This window comes from Pongo abelii, chromosome 18, assembly GCF_028885655.2.
Source record: "Pongo abelii isolate AG06213 chromosome 18, NHGRI_mPonAbe1-v2.0_pri, whole genome shotgun sequence".
In the NCBI taxonomy this organism is placed as follows: domain Eukaryota; kingdom Metazoa; phylum Chordata; class Mammalia; order Primates; family Hominidae; genus Pongo; species Pongo abelii.
Window position 1 is genome coordinate 61,382,956 of NC_072003.2, and position 23,534 is coordinate 61,406,489.

The window sequence follows — 23,534 nt, forward strand, 5'->3', positions numbered from 1 at the left end:
GCAGAGAAAGAAAACTGTTTGAAGGTTCCAAATATAAATGTTATTCATTGATGATACTTTCCAAAGAGATACAGAAAATCACATCTATATACCTCTACCTACTAAGAGAACTTAAACACACACACACACACACACACACACACACACACGACATCTAAGCAAGAGGATGGATATTGTTTATGATAGGGAATAGCACATGACATTTAAAACCCAGGAAATAAAGCTTAAAACTTGATAAGAAAAAGAAACAGTATTGGCCCCGGTGCTTTGCCACAAAGAAGCAACAGAGATTTAGTTAGCGGCAACATATGGTAGAAGAAGCTAAATGGCATCCCTTGAACTTATTTCTTTTCTGACCTTTTGAAGTTGCCAGGTTCAACTAATTTTCTCTTCATGGTTACATCTAAAGCAGGTTCCAGAGACAGGAACAAACAGTTCAGCAGAAATAGATTAGCATCACAACTTTCTGTAAGAATGAAATGAGAAAGCACTAATAGCCCTTTGGTTAATTAAGCCCTGCTAAATCGGATGATGGCCTTTGTCCATCAAAAAATTGTTCTATTTCATAAATATACGTGTATTGGATACTGGAGGGGAATTCCCAGCACCACAGATAACATTTTTTGAAAGACTGATCAATATACAAATCAGAGTAGCCAGAAAGGCAAATCAAATAATCTAAGGCAGACGAAATGGCAAAGGGAACATGATAAAAATCTCAGACTTGACCAATAAATGAGTTAGTTATCTGGGCACATTTTCAAGAAGCATGCTGTGTATATGTGTGTGTGTGTGTGTGTGTGTATGTAATACAGAGCAACAAGAATTATCATTGGTTTATCTACACCCACCCCCCCACCCTGAGAAGTGTATACCACACCAAAGTTAGGACATTTTTCCTAAATTAAAAAGCAAAGTTAGACCATTTCCTCTGTGAATGCCAATAGAGCTGAAAACAAAAAGAAAATTGTTTTTCTCCACCAGCTACACTGAATAACTTTGTAACAAATATAAAATGACTGAAACCAGTTTCAGCAGCACCACTGAGCAGAATATTTTCAAAAAGAAGTCTTTGGACCTTAAATTGCACCTATAATAGAAAGGCTTCTCCGATTATCCTTGTCCCTTGATTTGCCAGACACAAAAGTTTGCTGATGGACCAGAAAAGTGTGGTTGGAAATACAAATTGAATGTCACTTTACCCACTGAAAGCCTTTGGTTTTGCATGGAAAATCTGCTCAAATTGGAATGTTGATAAAGCTGTGAGGTGTGCCACCTTGAGTAGAAAAATAACAAAGATTGTCATTTTTTTCTTTAAAGCATTAATTTACCTACATTGATAAGGTTTTCTGAACAGCTGTTGAAGTGTGAGTTTGAACTTTTTAATATGTGCATGTTCTTTTTCCCCACCAATAAACAATGAAAGGAACCTGGAAAGCAAAGCCCAGAGGTACAATTTCTTGAATAGAATCATTATATTCTCATTCTTTGAAGTTTCTTTGCTTTGTTCCAACAATCTGTTCCTCCTGACTAACAAGCAGTATCAGACCTTTGAGTACATTCACATCAGTCTTTACAAATGCCTTCTCAACTGGTCTTCTCCATCCGGCTGAGCATGTTTCCTGGGCTGTTTGTTTGTTTTGTTTTACATCGATCATGCTGCCATTGGCTACTTAAATTGTGTTCAGTGCTAATTGAGGGGTTGCTATAAATGAATACTGTGTTGACCACAGTTCCACATAATACCCAAATAAAGTTGTTTTCCAGGGTAAGGAATTCCTTCCCTTCAGAGTTGACATGTGTACAGCAGGCAAATGGAGCTGCTATTCTAGTGAAGGCTGCTATCAAATTTTCTGTTCTTTTAGCTAAATTCATGCAGCTTCAAGAACTCAAGAAATGCATCCTACACACCAGAAATGCAGCCAAGAAGTGTTACAGAGTCTTGAATGTAGAGATTTACCCATCTTGAAGGCTTTAAGAGACTGTAAATGATAAAGCAGAAGCACTGATTTCTAACAGCAATAATAATTAGTAATGTAAGAACCAATTTGCAGGGGGAGTAGATTAAAAAGTTTGAATGACAGCATTACAGCACAAATGTCAGAGCACATTAGCCAGGGTCTCTAAAATATTTGGCCTATTTGTGATGGTCGGATAACTTGACATTCACTTGGAGAGTGTGGGATCAGAATGAGGAAGGTGAACTGCCACTGAAGGGCTCTGAATGAAGCAGTCCCCGGAGTTGCTAGAAAGACTCCCCTCTCTATTTTCAGAGTGATTTTCCTCAACTCCTCGCCTTCTTCAGAGTCCAGGAAAAAAAAAAAAAATCAAAGGCGATTTAAAATACTGCGACTGCTCCAGCATGAAATGACTATGTGACAGCGAGCTTCAAATCTGCTAAAGCAGAATTACAGAATATTATTATCAGAATTATTATTTAATAAGGGGGAGAGCTCTAGAATTTATTCCAGCCACAGAGCTCGGGGAAGTGGAAAAACATGTCTGGACGTGATGATTATGGAGAACTCCCTTTAAGGGAAAAAGAATGTAACCCTAAGAGATCATCCTTCAAAGGTATCACTTCTCTCCGTAGAAGAATCCCAGTCCCAGCCCCCACCTCATATCTCTCTCTCTCTCTCAAACACACACACACACACACACACGCACACACACACACACGCACACGAACAAATCCCTGCAACACTGGACACAGCTGATGCAAAGCAATATCTAGGCAGGGATTTTAGTGGTATTTAGCATGAACGACAGGGCTCACTTTGCATGCAGTGAGGTGCAGCAGCGAGGCTGAATGGATGGAAAATCCCACTTTCGAATCTTACATAAACATCTTTCCCACATATCGTTTTCCAGTTGAAAAGCTCCTATAATGAAGCCGGAGGTGACAGCCCAAGGAGGGTTTTTAACCATTGAGATGGGTGTCAGGAGTGTTGTAAAGAGGACAGGCGCTTCAAAAGCCAACCCCCATTCCTCGGATCTGCTTTGCGATGGTGCTGGATGCGAGAGGACAGTACTCTCGCTTACCTTCCCTAGCGTCCCCTCGTTCCCATTGTCAGCCCCCAGATATCATGACGCCAGGTGAAAGAAAGCAGCTGATCTGATTAGCAGCTCGGGCGCGCTAGGGGATTGTCGAATCATGCCTCCTAAGGAGGAAACTCTTGTGGAATCTTCAGGAAAGGGTGGTAAAGTTGAAAGGACCTTTCCTCCCTCCCGCTGTCTCAGTGATAAGCTCTATCGTTTAATTGGTGCTGAAGTGAGCAGCTGCCAGCCCGATTTTCCATTACGGACTAATGTTGTGCGTTTGCAACAATAAACAATTAATGTTGTTTGATTTCTTACATTTAGCAACCCAAGCAAACAGCTGCCATCTCCGCTGGTGGAGGCAAACAGCTAGTCCTTCACATGCCGCCGGCTCCGTGCCTGCGGGGGAAGGGTCAACCGCAAGGAAACTTTGAGGATTCTGCCAGACTGGGTGGGGGAAGTCTCTGGCGCTTGGGAGGAATAAGTGGGGGAAATTGTGGATACCTGTTGGCATCAGCGTTGGCAGCACCACGTTTTTACCGTTTCCCAGCCTTGGCTGGAGCCTGGGAGAACGGGAGTAGGTCCCTTATGAACCTGTTACATACTGGCAGAACCTAGGCAAGACTTGCCTTTTTCCCTCCGGTCTTGCGAGGGGCGCGACCAGCCCCCAAAAGGTTCTCGGATGAGAAGCGGCCAGACCACAGAAAGCGCAGCTCTGGGCTCAGCGGTCCCTAGGAGAGAGGCTACTGAGTCCCCGGCTTAAGGGGGCCTCCGTGCGCGCAATCTCGAGCTGCGGGGAGACACTGCCTGCGGGTTCTGCAGGGGTGCTGGGCAGCGTCTTGGCGAGGGCAGAGCCGCGGGGCGACTCCGGAGCCCGGCAAGTTTGTAGCCGGCACCGCATCTCCCAGAGCTGGAGCTGCCACTTGTGGGAAAGCCTCGTGCTGAGGCTTTCGCAGCTGAGCTTTGGCCCGCAGCCCTGCCACGGGGGTCGCCCTCCCTCGCTTCGGAGATGAGGCGGTGCAGAAAACCAGCCATAGAGCACTCTGGCCCCCTCGCCTCCTTTTTTCCCTGGCTTGCACCCTCCGCACAGCGGGCGGCAGATGCTTCCCATTGACCGCACGGACCCGGCAGTGAAGGCGCGCGGCTGCAGCCGCGCCTGCCTGCGTTGGGAGGCGGCGAAATAGCCAAGTCCCCGCAGGGAAGGAAACCGGCAGGAAAACTGGAGGGGCACAGCCTGGAGCTTGCTACTCTCTAGGATCTGTTGTCAAAGCAGTTTGCAAAAACAGTCAGGCAAAACCCTGAGGCGTACGTACGTTATCACCCACGGATATCGCGAAAGACACAGCTTAGCCCAGAGCCTATGCTAGGAACCCGCATCCACCATCTGAGAGGCAGGAGGCGCGCAAGGTGTCCGAAGGGGCATGGGAAATCCTATAAGAAACGGTCCCTTCTGGATCGTCGGGACGTAGAGGAAAACGGGGGTGGGTTAGGGGAACACTTACTCTTGTGGGGCCCTGCACTGGCGAATGTCAAGCCTCCTGGTTCACAAATGGCTGGAGGGGCTCGGGGTCAGCTCCCGAGGGCGGCAAGCGCCGACCGGTCCTCGCGCGCTGGGCAGGCGCCTCCAGATTCCGTTCATGCCTCTCGGAGCTGCAGGGCTTGGTGCGGAGATGCGGGGCAGGCGCGCTGGGCACTGGGTGTCCGCAGCCCAAAGTGCAGCTGGTGTCTTGACGCTACCGTCTATGCACAAGCCGGCGGCGGCGGCGGCGGCGGCGGAGCTTGCAGGAGGCAGGGAGATTCCAAATAAATCCACTAATTCTGGGCTGAGCGCTCCGGCGTGCGAGCCCGCCTGCCTGCCAAATGTAACTGTGAAGTGATGTGGAAAAGTGAGCCGGGTGCCTCCCCTGACGGATCTCATTGGGCAGAGCGCAGAGGCAGGTCTACCACTTGGAAATTCATGTAAGCAGTCCCCCCTCTCCGCCCCCTCCCCGCCTTCCCCCTTCGCTCTCTCGCGCTGGCTCGATCGCTCTCTTTCCCCCTACCCAAGTGGGCGCATAACTTTTCGCTCCTCGCTCCCGAGCAAGCCCCGCGCGTCTCTGCCGCCAGAGCCACAGGGTGAAGCTGCGCCCTTCCGCGCGGTGCGCGCAGCCCGCCGAGGGCCGAGCTCCTGGATAAGGGGGCTGGCAGATAATAACAGCATGCGGAGGAGGTATCCGCGAGCTTTCTCTCTAGAGGTCTCACCTGAGCTCTGGGGCTGGCGTTATGTTGAAAAGCGTCCCAGTGACCCGCAGCTATTTTCCGTAGAAGGAAGAGGACGCGACAGGGCAAAGGGCTGAGCGTGGGCAGCTTACCTCCTCTTTATTCCAAGGGCCTCTTGCGTACAGAATAGGGTGATTGTGAGACCCCTGCCTGCAACTCAGACGCTGTGTGTCGCGGTTCTGTGATGGAGCGCATTCGTGATGTCCCCGTGCTCCTTTGGGAAAATGGGATGAGGGACAGCAGAGTGGCAGCCAGGAGGGGCGCGCAGTAATTTGTTATGGGGAGGAGGGCAGGCAAAGCAGAACTTGCTTGGGAAATAGGGGAGGAATTTCTAGGTCTTCTCAATGTGCCCTGATCTCCTCATATCCTTTCAGATACCATCCTTGCGGCTGTCCTGCCTCCACCAAGAGCTGCCCGGTCTGTGGTCACTTCAAGTCTTCTGATGGGCTGCGCTCAGATCTTGAGAAATGGCCACCCTGGGGTAAAAGGGATCATGAATCAGGAGGTCCAGATTTCTTTTTCAACACTGGGGCTAACATGTAGACGATGCCACAGTGATCATCTTCTAATAAAATTAGCTAAATATAAGACAAATAAATTCTTACCTGAAAAAAAAAAAACCCTCCCCTCCACAGGAGATCCCGATTTAGTCCCTTCCCTGTGTGCACTAGACGTGAGCCTGAGGGTGGATTTTACCATCTGGGGACACAGCAAGAACAGAAAGGGGGAAAAGGTGCAGGGGACCAGACGCACGGTCTGTAGAGCTTGTACTGTCTGACTCAAATTAATGAGAAAGAGCGAACAGAATGAGAAAATAGGCACAACATGCTTATGATATTTATGCAAATTTGACATTTTTTTGTGTGCTGCATCTAACAACCCGTTGTGAAATGTGAAAAAGAATATTGACTGTAGCTCTAATATCTGTTTGTTTCATGTTCTAGCTGTCATAGGCAAGAAACTTAGTGGATTATTTCAGAGAGGGAGAGGTGAAGAGAACCAGGTGGTATTTTTCCCCCCAGGCAGTCACTAAGTAATTGTTTGTTCTCTTCTCAGACTGTGTCTGCTTACAGGGTATTGGAATTGGCTAATTCTGTCTTGGAAAAAGGAGCAGCAGTCAAGGCTCAATCAAATTATAACTGCTGCTAGACCAGACAGTCCCAAGTGGACAAAGAAATAGATCACATTTTGGGTTGTGCTTAATTTCAGACATTCATTTTCACTTTGAACAAATAATGTGAACCTTTCCTTGGGGTAACTTCTTACATCTATGAAAACTAAAAAAAACTCATGTGCTACTGAAAGCCGGGGATTGTCACAAGTAACAAACTTGTCTCAAAAAAAAAAAAAAAAGCCAGATTGTTAGAAAATATCCTCAAATCTCATTTTCTTAACAAACTATGCTGACATAGTAAAGATAGTCAGAATCCAGTGGCTTTTAAAGAGAGCCAGAATCCAATGGCTTTGGGTATCTAGGGTTAAGAAGAGTTTGCTTTGACTCATCTTGTCCACATTTACTCTTACAGCAGTTATATACATTGTCTTCCCTGAATTTTGGTCCTCTGGAATTTAAGGTAACCTATCTATACCTGCTAATATCTGCTCAAAGCGTTGCAATAGGAATTTCCTGACTAATTCTTAAGAGAGGTTTGGATGATTAAGCAGTGTGATAGAGGATTAGGATAATGTTAGAAAGCCCTATAAGGATATTTCTAAAATTATCAGGGATGCTGAAAGACAAGGCATTTATCTCTTTAACAATTCCACCCACTCTTAATAAGATGCAGTGTAATGTCACAATGGTGAGAGCCTACCCCCTTAAGAAAGTGTTTTCCTTTCAACATCCTCTCCAGGGTTACAGCCTTCCAGCGGGAAGAGGACTGTGGTACATAGGCTTTTTAGAATGGCAAGTGAAATTGCATGTGTTGTGGAGCATTGCGGGAGAGAAAGGGTGAGGAATTATCTGATAGGGCAGGAGTATAATTGGAGAAGGAGTGGGGGGGAGGGAGAGAAGATTGCATTCAGAATAACCTTGGCTGACTAATGCAAAAAATAGAATGAGGCGGGATGTCTCTAGCCCGGGTGTCGGTGACAGGCAGGCAGTTTTGCAGGGGAGTCTACTGTAGAGAGTGAATGAGAAGGAGAGGGACTCCATATAGTAAAAGACTTTTATTTTTCCACTGTGGCTGGAATCTTTGTCATAATTTTGACCGAGGGAAACAGTAAACCAAGTGCCCAGCAGTTGCAGAGTGGGGAATCAGATGGTTCATAGGAAACAGAGCTCGAGAAGAGGGAGACAGTGTTAGGAAGTCTCCAGCTTCTCTGGTTGGAGCAGGAAATGACAGAATGGAACATAACTATTATTTGCTGCATTAAAATGCAATCTTTTGTAGTTTTCATTCATCAAGATAGAATTAAAAATTAAAACAAACTAAAAACAAAACGTATTTACCATATTATGATTACTGGTAACCTTTAGATTTATTGGATTGCTTGTAATGTGATATCTATGGTGCCAGGTATTATCATTTAAAACAAAATCTCAACAATCTGACATATGAAAAATGACAACTCAAATTACCCTGTAATATTTTTCCAGAAATGCAGGGTCCCTTTCCTGTATTTCATTAGGATGAAGATATCTGAAACCACGCCCTTTATTTAGGGTATGGGGCAAGGGTAAGTAATATATAACAACTCTGGCATTAAGCATAAGAAACTTAAATTTTATTTTGGATTCCAATATTGAAGCGTAAGTCATAAAAATAAAAACATTAAGAGAGAAGTTTTGAGGCTGGTCATGGTGGCTCACACCTGTAATCCCAGCACTTTGGGAGGCGGAGGTAGGCGGATCACAGGTCAGGAGACCGAGACCATCCTGGCTAACAAGGTGAAACCCTGTCTCTACTAAAAATACAAAAATTAGCCGGGCTTGGTGGCAGGCGCCTGTAGTCCCAGCTACTCGGGAGGCTGAGGCAGGAGAATCGTGTGAACCCGGGAGGCTGAACTTGCAGTGAGCCACTCCAGCCTGGGCAAAAGAGCGAGATTCCGTCTCAAAAAAAAAAAAAAAGAAGAAGAAGTTTTGAGAAGTTTGTAAATGTTTAAGTAAATTTAGGACAGCTTTTTTGTTTGTTTATGAATTTGCTTTAAACCATTCTCTTACTAAGATTATGAGAAGTTATTATGGTGCTCTCATTAAACCAATGTGAGCAATTCTGGAGATTCCTTTAGATGAGCAGTTTTCAACCTGCAATCCCTGGACGAGCTCCTGCCTCAATATTCTCTGGAAATTTGTTAGAAATGCAAATTCTTGGACCCAGAATCTGAGTGGGGCTCAGAAATCTGGGTGTTAACAAATGTCCTAGGAGTTTCTGTTACCTGCTAACATCTGAGAACACTGCTTTAGGCAATTTCTTTCTCGTGTGACATATATAAAGATGAGAAGGAAAAAAATAAAATAGTGTATTGTATCAATATTTACTGTTTTTGTCCCAGAATATTCTAAGACAAAATACTATCTTAAAAAATAAGATTTGAAAAGAAGAATAAAAATGTAAGCACACTAATTTTATCGTCTGAGTACCTCACTAATGTTTAGTATGGGATTTGAAAAACTAAATTGATTTCCTTAGAAGTAGTTATGAATTCTTGGCATAAAATCATCATTGGGCTTGCTATTCAGAGTTGTGATGCTCTACATTTCTTGGCTTGCTGGTTTTAGCTGTCCCTGAAATTAGGCCTGCATCTCTGAATATTGACTATAATTACTAATCTTGAGCTTGTCATTATATTTTCAGTAAATGGAGGTGTAAACACTTTCTGAAAACCACATCTGTGCTGAGAGCATTTTGGAGAAGGTTTTCAAAATGGCATTATCTTCCATCTTCCCAGGTGCTAGAAAAGAGATAAGCTTCAACTCAGCTTCTGAACAGAAGCTTGGTCGGACGGGCGGCGGGTAGGGTAGTAAATAGATTTAAGAGGACTGGTACAAAGCTATCAAATAAGCCAGTCCAGGTTTTGTGGACTACACACTTAGCATATTAGTGTTTTGGTTTTTCTCTTTTTTTTTCTTCTGTAGGAGAATAGCAACTAGATTAAGATTCTAGACCACTCTTGTTTAACTTAGGAGAAAAAAGGAGGAAAAAATTAAAAATAGTTCACAATGTGTTCCAAGTAAAAAGAAGAAAGAAGAAAAATGAGTAAGAATAAAAAAAGAAGAAAGAGGAGTAAAAAAGGTACCCCACTCCCTAAAATACTACTACTTTGGTATAACAGAGTGTATTTAATACTAAAATATAATAATTAAATTTAATTAATGTTAAGTTTGGCTTAGAAGATTACCATTATTTGATATTTGCACACTTATACTAATGTACCATTACAGATGTATAGGGGAATACAGATGTATGGAGGAGGGGAGGTGAAGGCAAAACAATTATCTTAATATGTGTAAAATGGAATTTATAGTTGTGATTAGTTATCAAGTTGCTTATTAGAGAGAAGACCACATATATATGCAGTGGACAAATGTTACAAAATATTGAAGGGAAATTAATTATTGAGAATGTGAACAGGCTTCTTTTATTAGTCAAAGCTGGATAATACTAAGGATTTTTGTTTGTTCTTTTGCTAAAGATGCTGCCATGTGGAAATCAGGGCACTGCTCTTAGGTTGCCGTCTCCCGCCTGCATAGGCAACTAGTCCTGTTAGAGTGGATGTCGAGGCTTTTTTTCTTCTACCTCAAGTGCCCTCTAGCGTGCAATATCTGTGCAGGTTGCTATGTACAAGGAGGAGGAAAGAAGAAAGAAAGAGAAATATTCTACCAATTGCTATCCTAATTCCTGAATTGCTCTGCTCTTCTTTTCTCCTTCCTCAAAGGGGTCATTTCCACCTAAGTGTTCAGCAAAACAAAAAAGGTGCTGTTGCTTTTGCATGAAAAACTAATCACTCATTTTCTAAACTGAGAAACAAATGCTAATCCTTTCTCAGGGGTTTCTTTTGAACATTCATCATAATTTTCCAGAAGTTTCGTACACTCGAGTAATCAGGCAAATAGAAGGTAAGTTGCTCCCTAGGAAGAAATTCTGTTTTGTTCCTCACTCCACCACAGACCAGCTATAAGGCTTTTGATGCAAAGTGATTAACCTTTCAATGGGTTTTAAGTTTGTGTCTCCATAAGAGTGCATAACACTTCTTTCCATCCTCAGGGGGGTGGTATGAGGTCTAACTGAGGTTTATAAAACAATTTCAGTTCCTTAGATACAATTCGATATACATTTGAACTTAACTTTCATCTTGCAACTACTAACGGGGTTTCAAATTCTCTTTGGTAGTCCATAGGGAAACTGTGATCAGGATCTGTATTTTCATAAACATGTCGTTAAAACAGCTGTATTGTAAATAGTGGACTTACTGAAGAGATTTGGAATGGCAGGAAATGGAAAAGGATATTTGCAGAAGAAAAATATACTTGTTTTTGCAAACATGTCTGTGTATGAATAAATATAGTTAAATAGTAAGGCAAAATTTCTGCAAGACATACATTTGGGCATATCTTCCTAAATTTTAAAACAAACTAACAATAACAGAAGGTATTTTTACTCACCCAGATGCCACCCACTAAACTCTTATTCTCTGAGAAAGGAGGAGATACCTGTAAACAAATTTATGTATTGACATCTGTTCTGATGGTAAGATATCTAGACACCTGTTATACAACTTGGAGATTACTATTATAGTGATGTGATTATTATGCAGCATTGTGTTTTATTAATATCCTCATAGCTACAATACTTTGAAGGGCAAGAAAGGAGAAAGGCAAGCTAACATGACATATTTCATTACTTTCTTCTCATGCAGTATCTCTTTAATTATTAAAGCACTGTGGATGGTGGCTATTGTTTGTATCCTTTAAAATAGGAAAAAACTGAGGCTCAGAGAAGTTAAGTGATTGTTCAAGGTTACACAGTTAAAAAATTAAAGAGTATAATTTAAACCCATGTTTTCCAACTTCAAGTGTTGTCTAGCACTGCCTGTCAATATTAAAATACTAATAAGTGACTATTATAACCTACTTTTAAATAATGCAATACCTCACTATAGAATGGATTCATAAGTTGCAATGAAAGAGAAGCTAAACATTCTGTGTTTACAAAGAGAATCTGAATCTTTAATTGCAAGTGATTTTGTAAATATAGATCCCAGATTCCGTGGCTAACCAATTAAATTAAACTCTCCAAAAGAGTGTGTATTTTTTTTTAGAAAGCAAAAAAGGTAATTTTGAATCAACATTACAAGCATCATTCTGGAGACCATTTGGAAATAATGAAACCAAATGACATCTAAAGTCTTGTTAACCTCTTTACTGCTAAAGTCCAAGGTTAAGTTACAGTTCTGCTATTGCTATTTAGGTTTGTATATCCCTTTACGTATTTTCAAGCACATCAGCTCTCCTATGTGATCCTTGCCATGATCTTGTGAGGTGAGAAGACGATGTATTATTACTTCAATTTTATACAGTTACAGGCTTTTAGAGCCCAAAGGGCCCTTAGAGATCGTCTAGTTCAACCCCTTCATTTCACAGAAAAAAAGCTGGGTAAGGCTTTTGACTTCTGAGCCTAAGGTTACAGAGTGAGCTCTTGAACAAAAGAAAACCAGAGCACAGGTCATTGGTCTTTAAAGGATGTAAGCATGGCACATGTCCCTGCACGTGGGAAAAATTATTAAGCTAATAACCTGAGTAGTCTTCAACATATAAAGTTAAAAGACTAGAGAAAACAAAACAAAATGTAGTTTAGGTACTCTGATTCAAATTAATGTTGTCTAGAGAAGATCTACTTTCTGATCTAGTTTCTGGTGAGATTACCTTGGCTCTCATCGCCTAGTCTCTATTCAGTCTAACAATATGTCTTGTCTTGGTTGAATTATTTTAGCACCCTAGAGTCTAGCTCACTAAGGTAGCCCCAAAGCTTTTTTCCAAGCACATCACATGTGCTGTAGATTTTTGAAGTGAAGATTATTAGGAAATCAGAGGAAGACAACAACATAAGAAAAACAAAAAGTGCTCTCATATGCTCTAATGTACTGAAACTTTCACTGGTCTTTTCTGATAAGAAACCCAAACAGAAAAAATAACTCATTTAAAATGGAGGTATGTAAGACTGACTCCTACATTATCCCAAAGCAGAGAAAAGCCAAAGTACATGACTTGTCCAAATTAGGAAATCTAATGAATATTTTCTCATTCCTCTATTTTGCATAATAGTATTCTGGCTTTCTTCCCCGAAACTATCTCATTGTGTCTGAGCAGGGAACACCTTATTTTTCACTGGATTGTTTTCTGCCCCTAAATTACATAAGACACATAATCACTTTTCTGGAATAGAAAATGATAATAAATGGCACTAGCAGTTGTAATTGGTATTCTTAACATGGAGGGCTTAATATCTTGCCAGGCACTATAGAGACTGATTTACATATGTTATCCCATTCATTCTCTATAATAACTCCCTAATTTTTCAGGTGAAGAAACTGTGAAGGGAAATGTATTTTGCTTCTCTAAATCCCAATTAGACTTCTGCTTATCTCTCCCATATCACTTTATAATACAACCTATTTGTCATGTATGCACCAGCCAAACTACTTTATTTTTCTCAAGACTTTGAAAATGGTAACTCCTTTATTTGTTGGTGGGAAAGTAAAACCTGCAAGGAAAAGCAAGGCATTTGGAGTCATATAGATCTGATTTCAAGTTCTGGCTGAACACATTACTAGCTCTGTGATATGGTTTGGCTGTGTCCCCACCCAAATCTCATCTTGAGTTTTAGTTCCCATAACCCCCACATGTCCTGAGAGGGACCCAGTGGGAGATAATTGAATCATGGGAGTGATTACCCTCATGCTCTTCTTATGATAATGAGAGTTCTCATGAGATCTGATGGTTTTATAAGGAGCTTTTTCCCCATTTGCTCGGCACTTCTCCTTGCTGCTGCCTTGTGAAGGACATGTTGGTTTCCCCTTTCACAATGATTATAAGTTTCCTGAAGCCTCCCCAGCCACGCCGAGCTGCAAGTCAATTAAAGCTCTTTCCTCTATAAATTACCCAGTCTCAGGTATGTTTTTATTAGCAGCATGAGAATGGACTAATACACTCTGTAAGTTGAACCAGCTGGTTAACCATGTTGATAATCTCTTTGAGTCTCATTCACCTTTGTGTATAAAGATATTTAACTCACAGGTTGTTGTATTAAAGGATGCAATGAAAGACACATGTCTAGTTTTTGATATACATGTTGGTTTCCTCTCAGTGAGCCCATCGATACTTATCTAAGAAGAGCAGATGGTTAGAGAATAGGTCCTTCTGTGATTCCTACAGCTTGGCTACTCCTCTTAGAGTACCATTCTGTCTTGTGGCTACAGGGCATTCACGCATTCATTCCACTCTCAATTAGCCCTTTAAATGTTCCACTGTTCTCCAGTATTTTCAGGGCTCCAGGCAAACCCTCCTTTCATCCTCCAAATCATCGTGTTCTAAACGGTTAATTCTTGCACATGTAACAGCTTATTTTCCTGGAGAGTAAAATTGTGTTTTGTATTTTTTTTCTTTTTCTTTTCTTTTTTTTTTTTTTTTTTTTTGAAACGGAGTCTCGCTCTATTGCCAGACTTGAGTGGTGCAGTGGCGCAATCTTGACTCAATGCAACCTCTGCCTCTCGGGTTCAAGCCATTCTCCTATCTCCACCTCCCGAGTAGCTGGGACTACAGGCACGTGCCATCACGTCCAGCTAATTTTTGTATTTTTAGTACAGACGTGGTTTCACCATGTTGACCTGGATGGTCTCGATCTCTTGACCTCGTGATCTGCCTGCCTTGGCCTCCCAAAGTGCTGGGATTACAGACATGAGCCACTGTGCCCAGACAAAATTGTTTTTTTGTTTGTTTGTTTTAATTGTTTCTCTCTCTATTCCTTTTCATTAATACAAGACTAAAGGCAGCTAATGTTAGAAGAGGGGTTGCTTCAGTTTCATAGTCTAGTAAATAAATATGGGTTAACATTTTGTATTTAATGACCTAAAGAAGAAATAAGGGAATCCTGAGGCATAAATGAGAGAAAGGAAAGTGTTAGGGCCAAGATCCTTGTGGGAGGAGAGCTCTTCTGTTTTTACAGGGAAACAGGCTCTGATACCAGTTTGCAGTCTGGAAACCACTTAAACTTACAGATGGAGGAAAAGTCTGGCCACTGATCTTCATACTAGCATTCAGAACATCTGGTGGGTGTGTTCTTGACCAGTCCAGGGCTGCAGATGAGAAGTACCCTCTGAATAATGGGTCTTCTTCATATCCATTTCCCCATTGATGAACTCTGTTGAGATTTCTTTTTTACCTATTCAATTACCTGGAAGCTGTGGATCTTGGAGACTGGGTCTTAAACAGCCTTATACATGGGAAGGTCTTGAAGGAAAAATCTGGATGGAAATGCCTTGGTTGGAGCTGAAGAAGAGGGTCTGGCTTGTCCAAGAACTAGCAAGAACACTGTTTTTTGGCATAGATTTTAGGTCTCTTTGGATATGCACGGTTATGGTGCTGCTGGTGATTATAAAGGGGCTCAACCCCTTTACTCCAACTCCTTGGACTTGCCAGGAAGCTTGGCTCCATAATCTGGGGATTCAATTGGGATCAGCTTATTGAACAGACCCCGAGCATAGAGAAATGACTTTTCCTCTCTTAGGCTACCTCCTTATGAATAGTGGCCATCTTATCTTTCTAGATGGATCATAAATATGACATGTACTATTAAGTTTTCACTTACATCCATGCTTCCTCACTTGTAAGCTCCTACTATGCCTTGTGCATATCTACGGCATCAGTCTCGATACACTGTCCTATAACTTTATGCTTATTTATCTTCCACCCTCACTAGATTGATTTCGAGCTCCATGAAAGCAGAGTCTTTCATGCGCGTCCGTGTGAAGAGACCACCAAACAGGCTTTGTGTGAGCAACATGGCTGTTTATTTCAACTGGGTGCAGGTGGGCTGAGTCCGAAAAGAGAGTCAGCGAAGGGAGATAGGGGTGGGGCCGTTTTGTAGGATTTGGGAAGGTAATGGAAAATTACAGTCAAAAGGGGTTGTTCGCTGGTGGGCAGGGGTGGACCTCACAAAGTACATTCTCAAGGGTGGGGAGAATTACAAAGAACCTTCTTAAGAGTGGGGGAGATTACAAAGTACATTGATCAGTTAGGGTGGGGCAGGAACAAATCACAATGGTGGAATGTCATCAGTTAAGGCTATTTTTACTTCTTTTGTGGATCTCCAGTTACTTCAGGCCATCTGGGTGTATACGTGCAAGTCACAGGGGATGCGATGGCTTGGCTTGGGCTCAGAGGACTGACAGAGTCTATTATCCATATCTGTGTATATCCATATCTGTGTATCCCAGATCTAGCCCAAAGCCTGATATGTAGTCAATGTTCAGAAATTATATTATTTAAGATAACAAACCAATGAATATGACTGCAGGGATAACTATGGCACTATTGTCAGCAGTTAGCTAGAAATAGATCCAGATTTGGAGTTAAGAAAAATCAGATGGCCCAGCAGATTGGTGTGGGGAGCTCAATGAGAATAACAGATTTCTCTGGAAAAGAAAGAGGGAGTAAAGAGGATGGCAAAATAAAGTGGAAAAAAAAAAAAAAAAACCAGAAAACTCAATCTTCTGGAGCAAAAATAAAACAGTGAAGATTAAGAGTGAGCACAGGGAAACAATTCAAATTCCAAATGATGATTTGCATAATAGTAATACTAGTAGCAATAATAATTATAATGACACCAAGAATCAACGAGAATCTATCTGTTTCTTAGTGCCTCATAATTTAGTACCTCAGTGTTTACAGAGCAATTTCTCATTCAGAATGTAAATGATCCCTCAGGCAGAGTATACTGCCTCCATTGCCTTAGACTCACAATGGTCATCTCATTCCAAAGATAGAGTGCTAAAATAGATTCCCAGAGTGCCTTCTTCCTCCAGAGCTCGGAGTTTTCTTTAAGACCAGAGAGAAGTATTTTATTCACTTATCTTTGAATCCTCGGTAGCACAGAAGAGATGCTCGTACATTTTCATTGATTTATCATCTTATATCTATCCCACAGCAAGCTCCAAGATAAATAGGTCCTGTCCTGTACCTCCATTTTTTAGATGAGAAAACCAGAGATATTTGGTCAGAGTTGAAGTTGGAAAACAAATCTGAGATTTTTGAACCCATTGTTTTTTTTCTGCAGTGCCATAGTATAGCCTAGAAAGATTACCAAGGTCACATTGCTTAATAATTACTTGTTTTCTGTTAGCAATTCTAAGAAAGCACATTCCTTTAGTATTCATATAGAGGACTAAAGAAATCTCATGTCAAAGTTACCACTTCTTATGCTTTGCAAGGATCAAGGACAAGGCTTAACACTTTTGAGTCAGTCTTGAGCAACTAAAGCACTCTTTTAAATTTTGAAGTGATAGAAAACAGGAAAAGCTTTTTGCATCTGGATGTAAAAATCCATGTGTATTTTAAGGGAAATAGGATCCATGCATTTCTGATTAATTTACACTTAAATCAATGAAGTATTTTGCAAAAGATATTTGATGTTCAAGAAGCCTTTTTAAAAAAGTCTAATGGGACTTTAAAGCTGTTTTTGTCTTAAGAAGAGGAACTTACTTTTTCCGCCATGATCTTATAAACAAATGATATGGTTTCAAGTCTCATTTACAGAATCTTTTTGCTTTCAAAATCTTTCCATTTACCCCTACCCAGAGGTAGCTAACCTGGATTTGATTATGATTAGTTTTTTATCTATCTATTATTTATTCATTATTTTGTCAGTAGCATTCTCAAGGAAACAGGCAGATATATTTGGGGAGACTGTCAGAATATAGGATGTGATCTCCTTCCTCACAAACAAAAAAACCTCAGAAGTTTCTAGCAAAATGGAGGAGTGAATGAATTACACAAGATTATCATGTGGAGGAAGAAGGCGCAAAACAAAGGCTGAGGATAGAGGCTTGGAACTGTTGATGTCTTCATGTTTGTAGAGTAGATAAAACCAAAAGAAAATGTGTTTAAGAGGTGATGGTAACTAGAATTAGTTGAGCAACCACTATATGTTGGAGTTTTTCAGAATGCTGTTCTATTTAATCTACTCAATTGTTAGGAGATACAGATGTTATTAATTCCATTTTTTAGATGAAGAATGTAAGACTCAGAAAGAGATATTGACTTCCCTAAATCACACATGTGGTAGGCGTCGAGTGTAGGATTTCTACCAGTGTTTTCCCTTCAGACCAAACTTTTTAGAAGACCTCAGCATTTGTCATGCTGCAGGTAGTGAGTCCCCATGGCGATTTCAGATGGGACAGAGATGTGGAAAATAAACAGGTGGGAAAGTTACTTTCTTTCCAATTTTCTTTCAACCCTCTGATTTTTGTCAAGAGAGAACATTTCAGTTCCCTGCCAGTGCTGATCTCTCTAACAAGGCCAATGCTGGCCTCAGGTTCAGAGCCTTAAGCGGACTCCAAGTACCTTGTTAGAATTGAAGAACATTGTTTTGCATTCATTCAATTCATTTCTAAGTTTACCTTGTATTTATGGCAAGTAAAAATAATTTTCTTATTTTTAGGTATGAATATAAAGTTTTCTTTCAAAACAAATGTTTATTTTATGTTTTTAGAGAAATGAGTTGATTAAAATATTGTATCACGCAGATGGTGGACAGACAAAAAAAGACAGCACTGTATATATGACTGTAGCTTGGGGAGAAATAATTATATTAAATCAACGTCTTTTCAAAATAACATTATCAAGTAAACTGTCCACTTAAACTGGGAAGTATACACATTTAAAGTAGTATTCCTGAGCTTAAAGTTTTATTCAATATCGAATGTTTCAGATTACTTTGATTTCCTGTAAAGTCATCTCTGAAAATATAAATGTTAGGTCTAGAAGTTACAAAGAATTGGAACAGTATAACCTATTCCAGTGGACATTGCAGAAATGCTTTTAGTCTTCAGCTACCATTCAGATACAAACAGAATTATAATATTGTATCTCTGCCTGCCTTCCTCCCCACCAACAATATTTCAAAACAATAATCATCATCTTCACTTAACATCCTGGACATAGGTTAATGGGAATTCCACTGTAGTTTCTTTTTTTCACAGAAGGCTGAGTTAAAATAAATCAAATAAATCTTCCCAGTGTACACATTTGAAGCAGAGTATGTGAAAACAAACTAAAACCTACTTCCAAGTTTTGTGACTATTTTATTTGGTTTATCACCCAATTTCATTTGGGGAGACATTGTGGTCCTCTTCAATGAAAGTTTATTTTTATTTTTTCTCCTTGCCATTGCAAAGGGAAGTCAACATATTGCTCATAAAGTGTGACTGTCTCTATGAACTGCTGATAGATATCAAGGAAATGCTCTGAGGATTAGAAGGTGATTTTGTGACAAAATATCCACTTTCTCTAAATATTACCTTCAGTAGCTTTATAGCAAATATTGCTGAAGAAAGAGAGCATAAATCACTTAAATCCCCCAAGACTTAATACTGAAGTATCATTTATGTTTTTCTTTTGTTTGAATTACTGACTAACACTGTGCTGAGTAAGGAAAAAAAAAAAAAACTTTACAAAGAAAAGTGAACAGAGAGAGGGTGTGGAGGGTGCTATGCACACAGTACTAAACACTGTGTCCCTTTTTGATCATTGGTTTTGCATGATGTATTCAGGGCCTTGGAATTTGGGGTGCTTCTGTGGGGATATTCACAATTGTAAACCATGCACATGTTTTATCATTGCCAGATGTGAAATATACAATTTTGGAAATGTACCAGTTTGGACTCAGAAAATCTAGGATGTATTCTGGGCCCTGTTGCTAGAGATAGGACTTTTAAAAAGTAAAATGGCAATTGTTCTTTTTTCGCTTTGATTTGTTTCTCTTTCAGAGATGAGTTTCTGGTAGTCACTATTTGACAAATTATAACAGAACCCTCCCCATTTTCCTTTCTACTTGCCCTGTGAATTTGTTCCTGCTGGTTGGATCAGTCAAGATGGGAATGCTAATTTATTACGGCAGTCTTTTGTCAATGTCACTTTTATATGTATACAGTGCTTTCACCTCTCCTTTTTCCTTTTTCTATGGTCACACCTCCGCTAACTCTCAGTAAAAGATTGCATTTAACTCTCTGAACCTGGGGTTCTTCATCAGTAATCGGGAAGAAATTACCCTTGTCTCACCTCTCTCACTGGGTTTTAGTAAAATTCCAATAATATGAAATCTATGTGGCAAAACTGCTAACTCTAAATACACGCACACACATACACACACACACAATGTTACAGTCATTTATGTTAACAGGTGAAGTCAAAAGCAAGAAAGAAAAATTCTTCCTGTTTGTCAGAAATTTTGGGTCTAACGTTGTGCTATGGTTTGGATGTTTGGTTGAAATCTGATCCCGGGTGTTGGAGGTGTAGCCCAGTGGGGGGTGTTTGGGTCCTGGAGATGCATCCCTCATGAATAGATTAACACTTCTTCCAGGGTGAGTGAGTTCTCTCTCTGTTTGTTCCCCTACTACTGCGGGTTGATAAAAAGAGCCTGGCACCTCCCCACCGTCTCTTGTTTCCTCTATTGCCCTGTGATCCCTGCACACATCAGCTCCTCACCTCCCCTTCACCTTTTGAAGCAGTGTCATTGCCTGGAGTAACACCCAAGGTTTGTTGTCTCAAGGCCATGGAGAACAAGGACGTGGACACACAAAGAGTGAGGTTAAGAGTGGAAGTTTAGACCGGGCATGGTGGCTCACACCTGTAATCCCAGCATTTTGGGAGGCTGAGGTGGGTGGATCACGAGGTCAGGAGATTGAGACCATCCTGGCTAACATGGTGAAACCCCGTCTTTACTAAAAAAAAAATACAAAAAATTAGCCAGGTGTGGTGGCGGGGACCTGTAGTCCCAGCTACATGGGAGGCTGAGGCAGGAGAATGGCATGTACCCGGGAAGTGGAGCTTGCAGTGAGTGGAGATGCATCACTGCACTCCAGCCTGGGTGACAGAGTGAGACTCCACCTCAAAAAAACAAACAAACAAACAAACAAACAAAAAAAGAGCAGAAGTTTAGTAGGGGAAAGAAAGAGAATAGCTCCCTGCAAAGCAGGGTCCCAGAAAAATGGGTTGCCAGGTCCATGGTGAAATGCAGGGGGTTTTATAAATGAGCTGGTGAGGAGGTGGTGTCTGATCTACATAAGGCATAAAAAACTGGTTGGACCAGGTGTGTCATATGCATACGGTGTGAATCTCTGGTAATCCCACCCTAATTGTTTATGCAGGCAGGTTCTCTGCCTGAGCTGTGCCATGTTGCCCATTTCTTTATTACTGTACATGTGGTAACAAAAAAAAGGAAGATGGAGCCTCCATGTTGGACATACCAGGCCCCCAGGTAGCCCTTTTCTATTGGCGCCGCTGCCAGCATTCCCCCATGCAAGCTTCTAGCTTCCTTATTTGTTTGCAGCTCAATTTTTCAGGCTGCTCTTTGTTAGGAAAGAAATTATTTTGGTGGCTGTTTTTGTTAGAAGGGAAGCTCTGCTGAGGACTTCTTTACCTTCACTATCTGTCTAAATAATTTCTTTCTATCTCCTGTATCACTTTCACTATAAGTGGATGCAGCCTGAGGCTCTCACCAGATGCAGATGCCAAATATTGAACTTTCCAGCCATCAGAATTTGAGCCAAATAAATCTTTTTCCTTTATAAATTGCCCAGCCTCAGATATATTCCTTTGTAGCAACAGTAAACTAAGACATATTGTATCTGTCATCTTCCATAACGATATTACACATAGACAGAGAGAGTGGGTACCATGTTATATGTGCGGGAGCCAAAATCTCCCTCATCAGCAGACATACTTGTCTGGCTTGCCATTCTCTTTGAAAATTTCACCATGAACATTTCTCATTATAAGCAAAAGCATTATGTGAATACTTAGTAGTAATAGTGTTTAGTTTGTTTGATTAACCCACTAGAAGTTCAGTGTCTTATTAATGTATAAATAGTGTATCTATGACTACATCTACCTGACTACTCACTTTTATCAAGTATGCATTAAATCTCATTTTGGTTTCTACTTAGTACCAGGTGCAGCTAACTGAGAAATGAATGAGACAAGATGCCCTCAAAAGCTCAGTCAAGTGGCAGAGACAGACATTGAGAACACGTGATCTTGGTTCAACAGCAGCTCTCAAGTGCTGTACAGAATGGATTGATGGAAACAGCGAAGGCATAGCAGTCCGAGAAGATCCTTGGAAACACCTCTCTGAATAACCTTGTAACCTTCTAATCTTGTGTCATTTAACTTCTCTGACACATAGTTGGGTGTGGCTGGAGTGTAGAATACATGGGAGAGTATAAGAAGTTGGAAGATCATGTGCCAAGAAAGTTAAATTAGCCAACTCGTGAGGTCCTTATCTTCCAGGCTGAGAAACTTGGACGTTAGTCTACCAGGCCTCTTTCATGTTGAAAAATATCCAGGAGGTGTATATATATATATCACTTCCATGATAGCTGTTAAAAATATATAGCCCTAGAGGTCGGGTGAAGTGTAGATGTTATAAGGGACAATGGAAGGCAGGAATACCATTTAACAGGTAATTGCAATACTAACAAAATAACAACAAACATAAAATAGAACTTTTATAAGTGCTTTAACCCATTGACTACACACACATAGATACCTCATACCTATACCTATAATAAGAATACCTTAGGATATAGGTACTTGTGATACAGGTATTCTTATTGTCTTTTGTAGATCAGAAGTGTGAAGTAAAGGGAAGTTAGGTAATCTGCTCATGATCACAGTTAGAGTGCCTTCAGAAATCTTACTTTTAACCATTACGTTATACTGCAGTAGTCCAGGTGGGAGAATAGGAGGGCCTGCACTAAGCTAAAGCATTATAAGAACATGCTTTTTATTCGAATGCACATTTTGGACTTGCTATCTCTGTGCCTATGATATCGTTTGTACCTCCAGAACAGGCACTCTGAATTGCATAAATTATTGTTATCTTTATAGTGTTTTAACACAGCCTTCTTTAGTGCTTGGCAAACAGCTCATGCACATTTAGCAAGTGCACCAGGGTGATAGGAGTCCGAGGCATCAGTAGATTCTGTCTACAGTTTGAAGTATATGACTCCACTGCAACATGAGACCCCAGGTATTGCCAGGCAGACATGCAACAGTGCCCATTGCTCTTGCCCTCCTCCATCATCGTTGCTCATTGCTTTAACCTAGAATTTCTTGTTTACTTTCCCTTGCAGTTTATGCGTATGGACATCTTGCTTGACCTCCAAGATCCAGTCTGCTGATGAGGCAACTGCTGTAAGAATTATTTGCAATCTCTGCCCATCCACAAACTCTCCACCATGACTACTGCACTTAGAGCACTCTGCAGTATTTTCCAGATGTCTGTTATCTGTCCTGTCACACCTACCAAGCGATCTGGGAAAACAGGGAGCACCTATGATTTTAACTAAGTATGAACTACACACAAGGCAATATGCAATAAAGAAAATAGAATGTCCTGAAGGATTGTGAACATATGGGAAATGATAAGTGACTGACAGTGTTTAAATTTTGTGGATAGTATACCTATAGCTTAAGTCGAACAAAGTTTGTCCCACTAGATTTTCACACATAATATAGTGAATAGAGAAGATACGAGTGGATAATTTCCTCACAGTGTATAATTTCCTCAGCCTGATGTCCACAGCCTTTATAATCTGCCTCCAACTTCCTTTTACTAACCAATCTCTCATACCCTCTGTGTGAAACTTTCTCTCCACTCACTCTGAACCTAGTGCTTTGCTTTACTAGATTTTTCTTTAAATTTTTTTGACTATGGCAGTTATTACAGATACCTCTTGCCATGCTGTAACCACAGCAGACCCTTTTAATTGATTGTGACTGAGTATGGAAGCATTTTTAAGATTTATCTCAGGGCAGCACTTAAGACAGCCACCAAAAATCATTCAGAATTTGACAATTAGATTAACTTCCTTTGCCAAATAAGCTTGCATGCTTCCTTCAGCTTGAAATGGCCAGCGTCATTGGTCTCATCATTAGTAATCCTGCTAATTCACAACCTCCATGAAAACGTCCTGATTTCCTCAATTCATGGGGAATTACCCCCTCAGACCTAATGTAT

The 23,534-nt window shown here is 41.0% G+C and overlaps 1 protein-coding gene and 1 long non-coding RNA gene across 5 annotated transcripts in view; one reads left to right on the forward strand and one right to left on the reverse strand.

Moving 5' to 3' along the window:
- CDH8 (cadherin 8) overlaps window positions 1-6,629 on the reverse strand; it is a 391,459-nt gene extending 384,830 nt beyond the window's left edge. The window contains exon 1 of one of the 3 annotated variants that reach the window (XM_054534013.2): window positions 4,542-4,895. The gene's annotated coding sequence lies outside the window, so the exon portion shown is untranslated. Of the gene's footprint in view, window positions 1-4,541; window positions 4,911-5,390 lie in introns of those variants that run through there. The other 2 variants (XM_054534011.2, XM_054534012.1) reach the window with 2 other exon arrangements.
- Window positions 6,630-8,876: 2,247 nt separating this feature from the next.
- On the forward strand, window positions 8,877-22,915 carry LOC129050826 (uncharacterized). 2 transcript variants are annotated; one of them, XR_008514652.1, is made up of 5 exons: window positions 8,877-9,253; window positions 9,377-9,533; window positions 10,908-10,988; window positions 21,460-21,655; window positions 22,648-22,915. It is a non-coding gene; the product is annotated as an uncharacterized LOC129050826 (long non-coding RNA). The 2 variants fall into 2 exon arrangements; XR_010137785.1 differs by having other exon boundaries at window positions 8,877-9,533.
- The last annotated feature ends 619 nt before the right edge of the window (window positions 22,916-23,534 follow it).